The 15,572-nt window shown below is 36.9% G+C and overlaps 1 protein-coding gene across 1 annotated transcript in view; it reads left to right on the top strand.

The window, feature by feature from the left end:
- Nucleotides 1-15,572, top strand: part of SOX6 (SRY-box transcription factor 6) — a 557,752-nt gene that overhangs the window by 79,698 nt on the left and 462,482 nt on the right. Inside the window, exon 2 of the mRNA XM_054724743.1 lies at nucleotides 14,870-14,941. The gene's annotated coding sequence lies outside the window, so the exon portion shown is untranslated. The remainder of the gene's footprint in view (nucleotides 1-14,869; nucleotides 14,942-15,572) is intronic.

Genomic DNA, 15,572 nt, shown 5'->3' with positions numbered 1-15,572 from the left:
TATCTACCCATTCCCAACATGAGTTATTGAATAGTTCATATTTCCTATTTTCTTGAACTATTATATATCACAGACTAAGTTTTTCTGTAAACTGTCATCCATTTCCATGGTTGGCAAACTGCGGCTCGCGAGCCACATGCGGCTCTTTGGCCCCTTGAGTGTGGCTCTTCCACAAAATACCATGGCCTGGGCGAGTCTATTTTGAAGAAGTGGTGTTAGAAGAAGTTTAAGTTTAAAAAATTTGGCTCTCAAAAGAAATTTCAATCGTTGTACTGTTGATATTTGGCTCTGTTGACTAATGGGTTTGCCGACCACTGATCTCTTTCTAGGTTTTCTGTTCTTCATTGATCTGCCTCTTATTCTTGAGCTAATTACTGTTTTTATTTTTATACTTCTGTAATATTTATATATTAAACTTGTTAGACCTAAAAGTTATTAAGATAATTTTATTCTTGGAAAGAAATTAAACTTGTATATTTGATTTTTTGAAATCACCTCAAATTTAAATGATCTATTTAATGTGCAAAGTAACATTTTTGACCTTACAATAATTCTCTTTAGGTTTTGTAAGTTTCCATATTGTATATGTGAGCTACTTGGTAAATATTTTCATTTTTTGGAAGAAAGACTCCTCTGTCCAGCAAAATTATTCTGGGAAGCTACTCTGAGGTAGAAGATACAAGAAGGAGGCTCTGAATTATAGGTTGGTGTGTGGACTTGGCATAGTGTCTGTCCCAGAGACCTATGGTGGTTGAAGGGAAGGGGTGGGATCAGTGTACAGAAATGGTAGGATTTAGAGTCTTTTAAAAGGAGTTCTTTTCACATCAGAACCAATAGGTTTTGAAAAGGCTAGGATCTGAATTATTAAGGAATGCTACTTAAATGAAAAATGGAAAGTATCTTTGAAACCAGAGACTGTGAATTTGAGTGCCAACCCTGTCACTTACTATCTTTGTGATTGTTTAATCCCATTAAGTTTCAGGCTTTAAATTTTTTTTTCCAGTTATAAAATGAGAATACTGTCACAGAATAATTATGAGGATTTAATGAGAAAGTAAATATCAATTGAATAGTGGTAAGTGTACAGAATTTGCTTCATAATGTGTACTCTTTTTATTTTTTAATGGTGAAGAAACAGAATTGATGGGGGTAAAATTTAGGGCTTGGATTTGAGTATTGGAGAGCTCTTCGCATTTCTTTCATCACTTCACATTAAAAAGGCAGTGGTGTTTGTCCCAGTGCTGGCATAGGAGCAGTACTGTAGGGCAGTGATTTTCACCCTTTTCATCTCATGTCACACACAAACTAATTACTAAAATTCTATTGCACATAAAAAAAACAACATTGTTTTTTTGCTGATCTGACAAAAAATAGGTATAAGAACTCTAACCATATGCAACAGCATGAATGGACCTGGAGAGTATTATGCTAAGTGAAATAAGCCAGTCAGAGAAAGATAAGTATCACATGATCTCACTCATATATGGAATCTAATGAACAAAACAAACTGATGAATAAAATAGATCCAGTGACATAGAAACATGGAACAGATGTCAAACTTCAGAGGGAAGACAGGGATGAATGGGTGGGTGGGGAGGGATTAACTGGGGAATTTATATGCATATATACATAACCCATGGACACAGACAGTAGAGTGTTGAAGGCCTGGGAGGGGTGGGTGCAGGGTGGAGGGGGCTTTAATTCGAAAAAACAAACCAACAAAGGGGACATCTGTAATACTTTCAACAATAAAGATAAATAAAAAAATTAGGTATAACTTTGATTGACTTACAAAAATAATAGTAATTACCTAGCCTTTTTGCTCCAGAGTGAGTTTTTAAGAAATCAGGTGTCTATACTTAAATATAAAGATTTCTGGTACCAAGAATTAATCTATTAGATGTAACCTTATTATGTGACGTGACCAAAAAGATGCAACTTTATTATATGCCCTATATATTTATGGTTCAAGGCAGGGCATTTACACCTAATGGCTATTGTGTTGTTGGCTGTTGTCATTTTTTTATTTGATAATCTAAGGGAAAAGAGGTCAGTGCTCCTGACTAAATAGTCATTGCATGCTTAAAAAAATTCTTGCAGCAACCAGTTGAAACTCGCTGATGTAGGGAAATGAGAATTATGTAGTATGTGGCAGGGTATTTTTTCTATGTATATCTACACACACACACACACACACACACACACACACACACACACACACACACACATCAATCTCGTTGTGGATCAGAAAAAGAAGGTGAAATTACGAAAATTCCAGGACAAGAAGATATAGGAATTGGTGGTTGATTAGAGTTGGATGAGATAGGAAAGCGCTGACACTGGAGAAATGTATTTAAAAATCCAGGAATTTAACCCCTTTCCATTTTACAAAGTGTCTTTTGTCAAATGAGTTAAGTGGGAAAGCAAAGTAGCAAAACTGACATATTACAAGAGGAGTGAATGCCAGGTATCCCATTTTTACAGATGAAGTAATGGGAGACATTTATGTACCTCATAGACTGGACATAAGCTTAGTAACTGGAAACTCTGACTTATAATGAAAGCTCTGTCACTAATTTGTCATTGGTCCTAAGTGAGTTATGTGTCTGTTTCCTTCTCTGCAAATGTGGAAGCATCTCATCCTGCTATCCCTGATGTTTTCCCTTAGGAACTGAAGCCATCTCAGAAATGCCAGGCCAGATCATATGTGGGCTTTCCAGTGAGATCTTTAACTTGTTGTGGAGACTATATACTTCTCCACAGGATAAGCAGGATCTCTATACAAATTCTCTTAATTTGTTTCTGTGCTTTTGAGAGCGGGCACAGGACCTCATTAAGTCCAGGAAGAACTAATCCATAGTGTATGATGATCTCTCTGTGGATATGGAGTGTGTAGTTACTGAGTGTGATAATGGGTAGCATTGCCAAGGTCAAAGCTCTAGGTCATGTAACCGTAAGACATTCTTCTTTAAAAAGTGGGTGGTTGCCCTAGGCGGTTTTGCTCAATGGATAGAGCACCAGCCAGCGGACTGAAGGGTCCCAAGTTCGATTCTGGTCAAGGTCATGTACTTTGGTTGCTGGCTCGATCCCTGGCCCTGGTTGGGGCGAGTGTGGGAGACAACCAATCAATGTGTCTCTCTCACATAGATGCTTCTCTCTCTCTTTCTCTTCTCTCTCTCTCTCTCCCCCACACACCCCCACTCTATCTAAAAATCAATGGAAAAATATCCTTGAGTGAGGATTAATAAAAAGTTGGTGGTTACATTAGGTTCCATGTCATCTGTGTAAATTGTGACGTGGGTACATTTAAACAAAGTCTTCTCAGGTAAAAAGCAAAAAGTGAATTACGTTTATGCAAGGCATTGCCCATCTAGGAAGCACTTTCATATCTCTAATCCTTACAAAACCCTTGGGAAGTAAATGCATTTTTATGCATATTTTTTATTTCAGAAAATGAGGTTATATAGTTTTATAATTTGTTTTCTTCACCTAACATATTTTGCAGAAAATTGCACTTATTTGTCTCCTTTCTTAGGCTGTGAACTCCTTAAAGTTACCAATTCTACTTCATTCATTTTTATTTATCCAGTGCTTAACACAGTGCCTGGCACAGAGCAAACATTCAGGAAGTGATGATTAACTATGATTTAAGCGTGGAGCCAGGACTCTTAAATAATTGGCCCGTAGTCACTAAATCTTTGTTTTTCTCTTCTTCTTTTAGCATCTCCACTCACCTTTGAATTTTTGTCACAAATGGAGAAGTGCTTAAAAAGTATATAGTGCTACACATGCTATGTAGCCAAGTTCAACCATGTTGACTCTGCATTCACATAAATTATTCTGGTCTGAACCCAGTTGATAATGCAGCTGTTATTTTTATAATCTCATCCTAAGTACATATTTGCACAACAGGCGGTGTCATCTCATCTGAGTTACTTGGTGTTATTTGCCTGATACTTTAAATTACAGAGCTCCATTACTGAAGTCATTATTTGTGGTTAAGAGGGAGTGGTACTGAGAGTGGTAAAAGAATTTCTTAAAATGAGTTTCAAAACGGACCCTCTTTAGATGTCTTTAAATTTATCTTGATTTAAATACCTAGAACAAGTACAAAAAACAGCTCTGCTACATTTGTCAGTTTACCGTACAGAAAAATAGTAGACTGATTTTAAAAATTTATGGGTTTAAAAAATCAGTACTTATCTGTGAGCTTTTGTTAAATGATTGCTCTTTAAATGTTCTGCCACTTTATTTTATGAGCAGGACTTAAGGAGAGAGAACTCAGCAGGGATGGAATCCTCTCCTCTTGCTGAGTATGATAATGCACTGCAAATGTTGAGACTATTCTGACTATAATATTTATCTTACAATGAATCCAAATTGTCAGTAGTTGGAGAACTGGTATTGTTCTGTATCCCCAGAGATCCCAATTCATGCTATGCATCCTGTGGGCTCTCAGAAATGTTAATTGAATTGCTGCTGAATTGCTTGTATTGGTCTCAAATTAAAAAACAAAAGCAACACCAAACACTCAACATCCTGAAATAACTAAGACTTAATTTTTTTAAGTTAAATTCCATGTCTAGTTTCTAATTCTTCCTTAACATGTAAGAAAATATTTTATTTTTTAAAAAATAGGACCTGCAAAATTATTCAGAATTTTTTCAGTAAGATTAACACTTTATAGAGTTATAAAACTTTCATATTTGGACAAAAGTTTTTGTGAGCTTACCCACCTTTAACACAGTTGCCCTTTGACCCAGCGGTTATTGAATTTTAGTGTGCATAGGAATTACCTAGGGACTATGCTTTAAAATAGGCCATATTTTCAGAATATGGCAATCAATAGGTCTGGGTGGGACCCAGCAATCTTTTAAAAAATTATTTTAATAAGCACCTCAGGTAGTTCTGAAATAGGGAATCCGAAGATTGTGTTTTGATAATCACTATTTTTTTCCAGTCCTACTTACACAAGACCTTCTTTGACTGTTGTTATTAAACTGATACCATTTATGTCTGAAATCAGACAGGCTGCAAAAAAAAAAAAAAAGGTATATTAAAAAAACTAATAATAATAGGTGTTATTTCACAGAAATATATTTTGCTAAGAAAAGAGAAGACATGACAGAAGAGATAAAAGAGAACAATTTTATTGAGTGAAAAGTTATCCCCAAAATTTCAATTTTCTTTTTGATTCACTGCCAAATTTTTGTGTAATTCTGGTCAAGTGGCCTTGCTGCTGTATATTGTATAAAGTATAAGGTTAAGCAGTATATGGAATTTTTCATAGTCAAGACCTCAACTACAAAGGTTTTGGGGATTTAGTAACACCGTGATTCTGTAAATAGGTCTTGGAAATTTGTGGGCTGTATTTGTTTGTTCTTGGTTCATTGCAATAAGCTATCTTTGTAAAGTGGAAGACATGCTATTTTCTAAATAATCTCATTTATTTTAAATGTAGAGCCGAAACCGGTTTGGCTCAGTGGATAGAGCGTCGGCCTGCGGACTGAAAGGTCCCGGGTTCGATTCCGGTCAAGGGCATGTACCTTGGTTTCGGGCACATCCCCAGTAGGAGGTGTGCAGGAGGCAACTGATCGATGTTTCTCTCTCGTCGATGTTTCTAGCTCTCTATCCCCTCTCCCTTCCTCTCTGTAAAAAATCAATAAAATATATATTAAAAAAAATAAATGTAGACACAATTTTTGTACTGACCATCCTTATTTACTGACCAATATATTTTTTAAAAGTTATTAAATATATTTTTATTTATTTCAGAGAGGGAGGGAGAGAGAGATAGAAACATTAATGATGAGATAGAATCATTAATCGGCTGCCTCCTGCACGCCCCCTACTGGGGATCCAGCCCACAACCCTGGGCATGTGCCCTGACCGGGAATTGAACCCATGACCTCCTGATTCATAAATGAATGCTCAACCACTGAACCTCCCCGGCTGGGCCACTGACAGATCTTCTTGAATTGTTTTTTCAGGAGAGCCCAAAAGTTCTGGCAGTTGTGAAAATTTGTCTAATTTAGGCAATTCTATCTCTGATTTACCATTCTGCTACACATGTGGGCAGAGGTGAATTGGCAGACCTAAGAGATGCAACATTAATTCTTTCTTTTCTGACCCAGAAATACCTTGATCCTGACCATCTGTAATGTGTTAAAAAAAGGCTTAAGCTGTGTTACATTAAGGTGTCAGGGTATACTTCCCACTGGGTGTTGATAAAATATAAAATTGTAGAATCCTAGAGTTGGTAGGGACTTTAGAGGGAATGGGTGTATCAGTTCTTGAATACCATCTACAGCTGGGCCAGCTTTAATGATCATCTGTGGAGCTTTTAAAACATGTTAACTCCTGGCCCACTCAAGGAGATATGGTTCAGCAGGTTTGGGCGTAGGGTCCAGAGATTTGAATTTTATAAAAGCTGTCTAGGTGATTACATAAGCAACTAAGTTTTGATACAATTTTCAACTCAGTGTAAGAATTCTTTCTACAACATCCCTGGCAAAGTGTCACTAGCCTTAACATTGACAACTCCAGCAATAGGTCTCTATTTTGTGAGGCAAATTATTCCATTGCTTTTAAAGATTTGTCTGGACTGAGCTAAACTCCATCATCTTATAGTCCCTACCCACTAGTATTATTCTTTCTTTTGGAAAGAAGAAAAGAGAAAACTTTTAATCAGTATTTACCATATTATACTCACTATGCTAGATATTACCTCTTCTTGCTGGCTTGAAAATAATATTAAACTAGATAGTTTCCTGAGCTGCAAAATGGATTACCAGAGTACATAAGCAGTTATCAAAATGTGGTCAATCGACCACATGGGGACCCTTGAGACCTTTTCAAGGGGTCCGAAAAGTCAAAACTATTTCCATCATGATATTTTTTTTTTTGCAGTGTTGACATTTACACCGAGGATACAAAGCCATTTTGGGCAAAACGGATGGTGCCTTACATAAATCAGAGCAGTGGCACCAAAGTCTATTAATAATCATTGAGTTTTTTAAATCATCACCACCCACAGGGGAAAAAAGCCAGTTCCACTCAATAATGGTGCAGATGAAACAGTAAAGTAACTGATTTTATTCATTCTTGACCCGTAAGTACATCTTTTAATACTCCGTGATAAAATCGGAAGTATACATAAAGCACTCATGCTGCATACCCTACCTAGTACAATGGTTATTTTGAGGAAAATCACTTGTGTGATTGAGTTGCAAGCTGAACTGCCCTTTTTTTTTTTTCATAGAACATCATTTTTACTTGAAAGAGCGACTAACAGACACACAATGGTTATTCAGACTTGGATGCTTGGCAGACACATTCTAAAAAATGAGCAAAGTGTCTGTGCCATTGTAAGAAAAGCAACTGATATTGTTTGTTGTCATTAATAAAATTTGAGCTTTCAAAAGAAAATTAGTTGTTTGGAAAACTTGTATCTACCACTATGAGGTTGATGGCTTCCCAATACTTAAAAGCTTTTCTGATAAGATTGGTAGTGATATTAACAAATTTGATTTTAAAAAATACTGAATAATGAAATATGTCAACCTTTTAAAGATCTGCAAAACACAGTGAACCGATATTTCCCTAATGAACCAATGCATGTTACAAAATTATGCATGGGTAAAAGATGCATTTAGAGAACAGTGTGTTTTAAAGTAACAGAATACAAAAAGTTCATTGATATTCAGGTTTCAGATTACATACTGTAATTAACCTTTTAGAAACTATTACCTGTCAAATTTTGATATAGATCAAAGAAGAGTAGCAACTATCATGTGGAAAGGCTTTTATTTTTTTTATTGTCTAAAGTTTTACATATGTCTCCTTTTTCCCCGATTGACCTCCCCCGCCCCCAGCCATTCTCACCCTGGGCAAGCCCCCACCAGAAAGGCTATTAAAACACTCTGCCTCATTCCAACTTCATATCTGTGTGAAGATGGATATTTTTCACATATTTCCATCAAGTCAACATATCACACAGATGGAATGCAGTAACACCTATGAGAATCCGGCTGTCTTTTATTAAACCAAGCATTTAAGAGATTTGCAAAAATCCAAAATAATACCTATATTCAAATACTTTGTTTTGGAAAATGTGCTTATACTATTTTAAAAGTATGTTATTTATGTTACCATGTAAATAATTACTATTTAATTATATGTTTTGCTTTAAATGAATAAATAACAAATGTTTTCTTAGCTTTAGTTTTTAATATAATAAACTAGAGGCCTGGAGCACAAATTCGTGCACAGGAGGGGTCCCTCAAGGTGGCCTGTGGAGATTGGGCCCCAGCTCTCGCCCCCAGCCTTGCAGCTCTGCCTGGCACTCCGCCTTGGCCTGGAACCGCCCCCTCACCTGCTCCACCATCCCGCCTGTGGGGCAATTGATCAGGGCCAGACCCCCTTTCCTGCTCCCTCAGCACCTGGGAGCCAGATGGCGGCCCCGCTCCTCACCGCTGCGCCAATGGTCGCTGTCTACAGGGTTGATTGGGGGGGGGGCGATTGGGGCCCTTGCTCACACCTGCCTTGGCCTGGCACCGCCTGCTCATGTGCTCCACCATCCCGCCATGATCCCCTTCTCGTCTGGGCCCGTCTGGGCCAGCAGCGTGTTGCCAACGCCTGCCATGTTCCACACCGCCCCCTGGTGGTCAGCACATGTCATAGGGAGAGGTCAAACTCCTGGTTGAACGACTGCCCGAGGGGACAATTTGCATATTAGGCTTTTATTATATAAGATATTGATAAACGGAAGCATAGCTTTCTGGGACTCTCTTAATTTTTAGAAATGTCATGGAATCCAGAGACCAAAGAGTTTGATGATCTCTACAGTTTATTTCAATACACTGTTTCTAGAACTTGAAACCTTTCTAATGGTTCCCATAAGATTTCTTAGCCAATCTCTTCTGCATACTTGTCAATGTCCCTTCTAAATGGTGGTCCTCAATACTGAAATCATATTGAAGATGTAGGTTGAACAGCATAGAATAAATAAATAGGCTAGTATGAGTAGGCTTTAATAATAACTATCTTTGGAGATCTTTAAGAATAGGAGAAATTTCTTTTTTTGAGGAAATAGGTGTTTGTTCCAGGAAAACAAAGTGTTAGACTAGGTAACATCTTGTTATCTTCCTTGACACCTCAGAAATACTCTTACTTTTGCCCTACAAGATATCAATATCAATAACTAAACCTGAATTTTTCCATTCACCATTCTGATGTTCTTAATTATTAGTAATTGCATTTTAAAAACAAATTTGGCATTCGCTTGGTATCAGTTCCTTTCATATCTCATTTTTAAATAATTCAAATTCTAAAGAAATGAATTCAATTACCCATTTGGTGCTTGAAACTTCTTGCCAAAGCAAATTAAAAAAAAAAGGGGGGGGGATAGGGATAAAAAAAGAAATGGGTGTGGCTTAGAGACAGCTTTAAGCAGGATTTAAAAATTTAGCTTGAAAGCTTTTAAAGCTTAATTATACAGGGAGGTGGCAGTGTTTTTATTTGCTGTTTACCTTTGATCTAGTACCTATTTTGGGGAGAGTCGGACATGCTTTTGTGAAAATGTTTATGGGTTCTTCATTTGAGGTCAGGATTCTTGTTTGAAGTTGCTTTGTAATTCAGAGGTTTTTCTCTTTGTAAGTTAATATTTGACTTTTGCTGCCAGATTAATAGCAAGTTAGCCAGGATTTAGGTGACTACTTTTTAATGTATAAGTGATATACTGAATTTTAGAAATAGTTTTACTGTTTTGGGACAAATTAGACATGTTAAGTATTTAAAAATCTCAATAACACCAACTCATAAGGATAAGAAAGTAAAAATAAGCTTATATCTCACTCAATGTTAACATTTTTGTTAAATTGTATTTTACTTTGTGAAACAGGGGTGTGTGTATACACATTTAATTTTCTATAAATTGGTTCTTATTATGCATGTTGGTTTTTTATTCAACAGTATATTTATTGATATAAAATTATGGCCATAATATATTTTTGGAAGAGCATAATATACTCTTTGAAGGAGATCGACATTAAAAATTTTTGACACTTTTTGTCAAATTACCATTCAGTGAAGTTGTACCTAATTTATAATCTCATCAATAGTACATGAATGTGTTTATTTTTCAGACTTTCACCAATACTAGTTTTTGACCAGTTTAAAAATATTTTGCCAATATTGTAGGTGAAAATATTTTATTTACATTTCTTTGATTATTAGGGAGAGTGTACATATTTTATATTATTGGATGTTTGTATTTCATTTGTACATTTCCTCTTTATATTCTTTGTGCATTTTTATATTGAAGTGTTTGTAGCAATGCACTTTTTATTTAGTAAACTAAGGATGTGCAAAAATTTGTTGATCAGATAGTCAGAAGCATGTCATCACCATGGTCACATGTTATAGTTTGTGGCCCAGGTTAGATTATTGATTAAAAAATCCTTGAGGGGAAAGGACATGGTTATTTAATTGTTTTTAAAAATTTTTAATTGAGTTATAATTGACGTATAAAATTGTATTAATTTTAGGCATACAAAATTATTTTATTATTTTTTAAAATATAGTTTTTATTTTCACTAGTATTACAGATATCTCCTATTTCCCCCCCTTTACCTCCCTCCTTATAGCTCCTCCCCATCCCCCAGTTCTTTACTACCCTATTGCCCGTGTCCATGGGCTATGCATATCTATCTATAATAATAAAAGTGTAATATGCTAATTAGACTGGATGTCCTTCTGGACATCCTTCTGTCCTTCCGGATGAAGCCAGGTCTGCGAGGGAAGCGTGGGTCCCAGGTGTCTGCTGGTGGCCAGAGGAAAGCCCGGGTCCTAGGTGCCAGAGGGAAGCCGGTGCCGGCAGCTGGGGGAAAGAAGGCCTACTCTTGCACGAATTTCATGCATATCTTACCTAATAATAGAGAAACATGTAAATTGACCATACTTCTGCTACACCCACAGCCAATCAGAGTGAGTATGCAAATTAACCCAACAAAGATGGCAGTTAATTTGCATACATACCTGGGTCCCGGGAACCTCCTTGGCACCCAGGTCACTCCCAGCCGTCCATCGGAGGGGAAGGGGCTGAGCCTGTGATCGGAGGGGTGTGGGGGTGCCCGCTTCCCACGCCTAAAGCCTAAATAAAGTTGTCATTTTTTCATGGTGAAGGGACTGGAGTCCATGTTGATGAAAATACCTTAGCGGCTGCGGTGACTGGCAGTGGCTGCAGCAGCGGGGTGATGGGGCTGGCGCCTTCCCCTGATCAGCCCAGTGCCCTCCCGCAAAGGGAGGCCAGACTGCGGCTTAGGTCCTATGGGAGCAGACCTAAGCCATCAGTAGGACATCCCATGAGGGCTCCCAGTATGTGAAAGGGGGCAGGCTGGGCTGAGAGACCCCTCCCCAGTGCACGAATTTTGTGCCCCGGGCCCCTAGTATATATATATATATAAAAGGCTAAGTGACTGTCTGACCAGCTGACTGGCTGACCGGCTGGTACGTATGATGCGCAACTGATCACCAGGGGGCAGGTGCTCAATACAGGAGCTGTCGAGCTGTGGTGACTTGGCAGTGGTGAACAGAGAGGAGGGAGCCCGATTCCTCGAGGGGCCACGCAATTCTGCCTTCAGCAGAGGGTTATGTTATTGCTGGGGCACTGTTGGCCATGAATCTGGTTTACTGCTGAGCTGCGGTAACCGTAGATGCCCTTTGAGCCATGGTGCCACCAGAGGTGCAACAGGCAGGGAGGGACCACAGAAGGTTGGCTCCAGGGCATGTCTGGCCCAACTCACCCAGTTCTGCCCCACCAGCCACCTTCTAATTAATTTCCTTTCAATGTGCATGAATCCGTGCACAGGGACACTAGTAAGTATATAAATTCTTTGGTTTATCTCTTCTTGTCCACCCAACCCCAGATCGAGATATGACAGTCTGTTCCTTGCCTCCCTGCTTTGGGTCTGATTTTGTTTGTCAGTTTATTTTGTTCATTAGATTCCACAAATAAGTGAGATCATGTGATATTTGTCTTTCTCAGATTGGCTTATTTTACTTAGCATAAAATTTTTCAGCATTCATTTGCCTGGGTGGCATGGCTCAGAGATTGAGTGCCGACCTGTGAGGCAGGAGGTCGTGGTTTGATTTCTGATCAGGGTACATGCCTGGGTTGTGGGCTCGATTTCCAGGAGGCAGCTGATTAGTGATTCTCTCTCATCATTGATGTTTCTAGAAAGGAGGGATCTTTTACCCTTTGGGACAGCATGGATTTTATTTATTTTAAGAAACATTTTGTGTTCTTATTGTTCAGTGCAATCTCTAACTACTTGCTGAATGAATGAATGAGCAAACAGAGGAATGGAATAATCTATGGTCATTGGCTGTTCTGAGGATTCATTTTACTAAACAGATTGTGATTTTCTACAACAGACGGTGATTTGCTTTGGCATTTTTTTCTCTGTCTTCTTACTGTTGTGCTGCCCTCAGGACCAAAGTGTCTACTTTTATTTTAGAAATGTCTTCTTCAGCCTAAACTTTTTTAGTTTTCAAAGAATTAGCTTGCTTCAAGTTGTGTGTTAATTCCTGTGAGTTGATTCTTACCTCTTTGGCCATCATAATATGTTGCTTGTTTATTTCTAAATTCTCTGCAGGAGTAGGTATGTACTAAATTCTTTTTCTCTTTGTTATAATAATGAACTCTGTAATTTTTAGAAACTTAAACTTTTTTAATTGTTTGCTACAAAATTCACCAATAGTGTATATCATTTGATAATACAGAGTTGTTTTTAACATATGTAGCAAGACTGCGTTGATATGACAAGTTAGGTTTGTTGACTTCATATTAATGCATATTAAAGTATTATTTGCCCTGAATGTCTGGAATTTAACTTGTTCCAATTTTAAAATATTTCCAGAGTTAGAGATCTTAACTTAAAGAGTACAATTATTGGAAAAAAGAGCTATACTTAACCACAATATTTCTAGATGCATTTTATTTTATCCCCCAACATTTAAATGCAAAGGAAAGAATGAGATGTATTGTGTATGTTGCATAATTTCAATTCATGCTTTAGAAAATATTTGCTAGAAGGACAAGGTGTGATTATTTAAAAAAATGTAGTAGTACTTAAAAACCATCTTGGATTCTTCCAGGGTTTAGGCTTTAGATATACATTTTGCTATAGATTTATTTTGTGGTTAACTTCAAAGCTATAATTTATAATTCATGGCAGGATAAAGTTTGAGAAAAGCTTATAACAGAACCAGTATTCTTTTCTGGCTTTGAATGGTACATAGAGTGTGTCCACATAGGGCTGTGTGATGTCCCAGATAAAATTGCTCTCTTGGTTCCTAAGACACCAGAAAGTCATGAGGAGAAGGGTGTAATACCAAAATTAAATGAGAGAGCTACCTTCCCTTGGCCAGACTCTCCTGGACTTCTTACATCAATGGAAGTAGGCATTACGAGTTGCTGCAAACTGGATTGGGGAAGGCCCAGGCACCATTCCCTAAAAAGAGAAGGAAGTCTGGGTGAAGAAACCTAATGGATATAATAGCCATTGATACTTAAAGCTGTCCAAATGCCCAGGACAGATTCATTATCTGTTAATCCTGACTTGAAAATACAATAAATTATCTGGATCACTTAGGCAAAAGCATGTTATAGGAGCTGGGGAAGGGCTGAGTTAGATATTTATTTTGTGTCTCGACTTAATTCAGGTGCCGATACCCAATTTATTATGGCCATTTGTGCTATAAGTGCAACATTGGGAGCAGTGATTCCTACAGATGATGCTGATCAAGATTCTTCTTTTTTTTTTTTTTCCAGAATGAATTAAAAAAAATCTAGTTAGCTAAGTAGGTTAACTAACCTAGATATTTACTGGCTATGTATGTATGTGTGTGTGTGTGTGTGTGTGTGTGTGTGTGTGTGTGTGTATATATATATATATATATATATATATATATATATATATATATATATATATAAAGGGTTTTGAATCAAACCAATCCCTAGAGTCTAGAAAAGTTTCTGACCTAAATTAGGAACCTAAGCTCCATTATTATTTTCAGTTGAACACTACTTATAGCCATCCTCACATTTGGGAAAGAATACGGCCTTTGCAACAAAGTTTCTTTGTTTTCATGGAACTAAAAATGTGCTGTAGTTAGACCAAACAATAAAAATAAACTACCAAACTACCTTCTAATGCATGGGGGTTCTGGAGAGAGGAAACCATAGATATTTAGAGGCATAAAGTGACTCATTGTGCTAGTTAAACTTTTTACAAGGCTAACTCTGTGTGTTTGAGTTGCATCTGTTACCTCTTCGGCCAGAACTAAAGTGTGTGCAAGCAAAAGAATTTTGAATTGAATCGTGGCTCATACAGAATGCATTGTGTATAACCTAAGAGTCTAAATGGGTTCCACACTTTATGTAGAACAGAAACGGCATCCTTTCATGTTTATTCTACCTATAAGGTATTCTCGTTGAACACATCCAAGATATTTTCTGTGAATTCATTTTAACTTGCAGACATAAATGAAACATGTTTTTCAAATGTAACTTGTAAGCCTTTATTTCTTTTTATAAAAATATTTCCTTTTGTATTTACTTACACTTTTAAACACAAAGTTTTTACTAACGTTATGTAATGGGTGGAGATTTTTGCATTATTAGCAATAGAATAGTGAAATAATTGTTTCTTTTGTTATTGTCATCTTAGAAAGAGTTGTTAGAGGAGATGGGAACAACTGCCTGACTTAAAAGTAGTATGATTTGTAGTCAAATGTATACTTCTTTAATAAAGCATAGAAAGGCGACTTACCTAATCTTTATTTCATTTTCTCTCTAAATTTTCAGGTCACTTTCATGAATTCAAAGGCAATTTACCAGTGATTTTGGGTGCTGGGGCTGATTTTTTTTGGCGTATTTGTAAGTATTGGTTTATTTATTACTCTTCTCATTGTGTCATGGAAATTATAGTTTGTAAACAAGTTCTTAAGTCCTCTAGTGTGTGAATTTTTATTAGTTTTTTTGTAAATGTTTTCTAAGTGTTATTAATTTTTTTTGGTGTTTTCTCAAGAGGATTTCAGAAAAAAAATATTAGGGCCCATTACAATACGCTGAAAGAATAGACATCTTACTTTTTCAGATGAGGCTCAACTGTAGGAATGATTTACCTTAAAGGGGCTTGTCTATATACACATGGACAGTTTACCCTGGTCAATTCTTAGTCTTCTGATTGTCTGGACTTGAAAAGTGCTGTGTGCTTGTGCTCACAGAAAAGAGGTGAGATGATACAGAATTCAAAGAGCTGCCAGTATAGGAGATCATGTACTAAGGAACCAAAGACTCATTTAGTGAATGCATAATGTATATCAAATTGGGGGCCTTTCTTGCTTTCTTCACCATCTCTCAAAACAACATTATATTTTATTTAAATGGTATTTTGAAGAACAAAGATACTTTTTCTCAGGAAAGAAGGTAAATTTCAAGAAAAAATTTGAATGAATCTTAATGATCAATGAAAGTACTTTAAATTGATATATACTTATTAATATAG

This window comes from Eptesicus fuscus, chromosome 13 (genome assembly GCF_027574615.1).
Source record: "Eptesicus fuscus isolate TK198812 chromosome 13, DD_ASM_mEF_20220401, whole genome shotgun sequence".
Lineage (NCBI taxonomy): Eukaryota > Metazoa > Chordata > Mammalia > Chiroptera > Vespertilionidae > Eptesicus > Eptesicus fuscus.
This window is presented reverse-complemented; position numbering and strand designations above follow the sequence as displayed.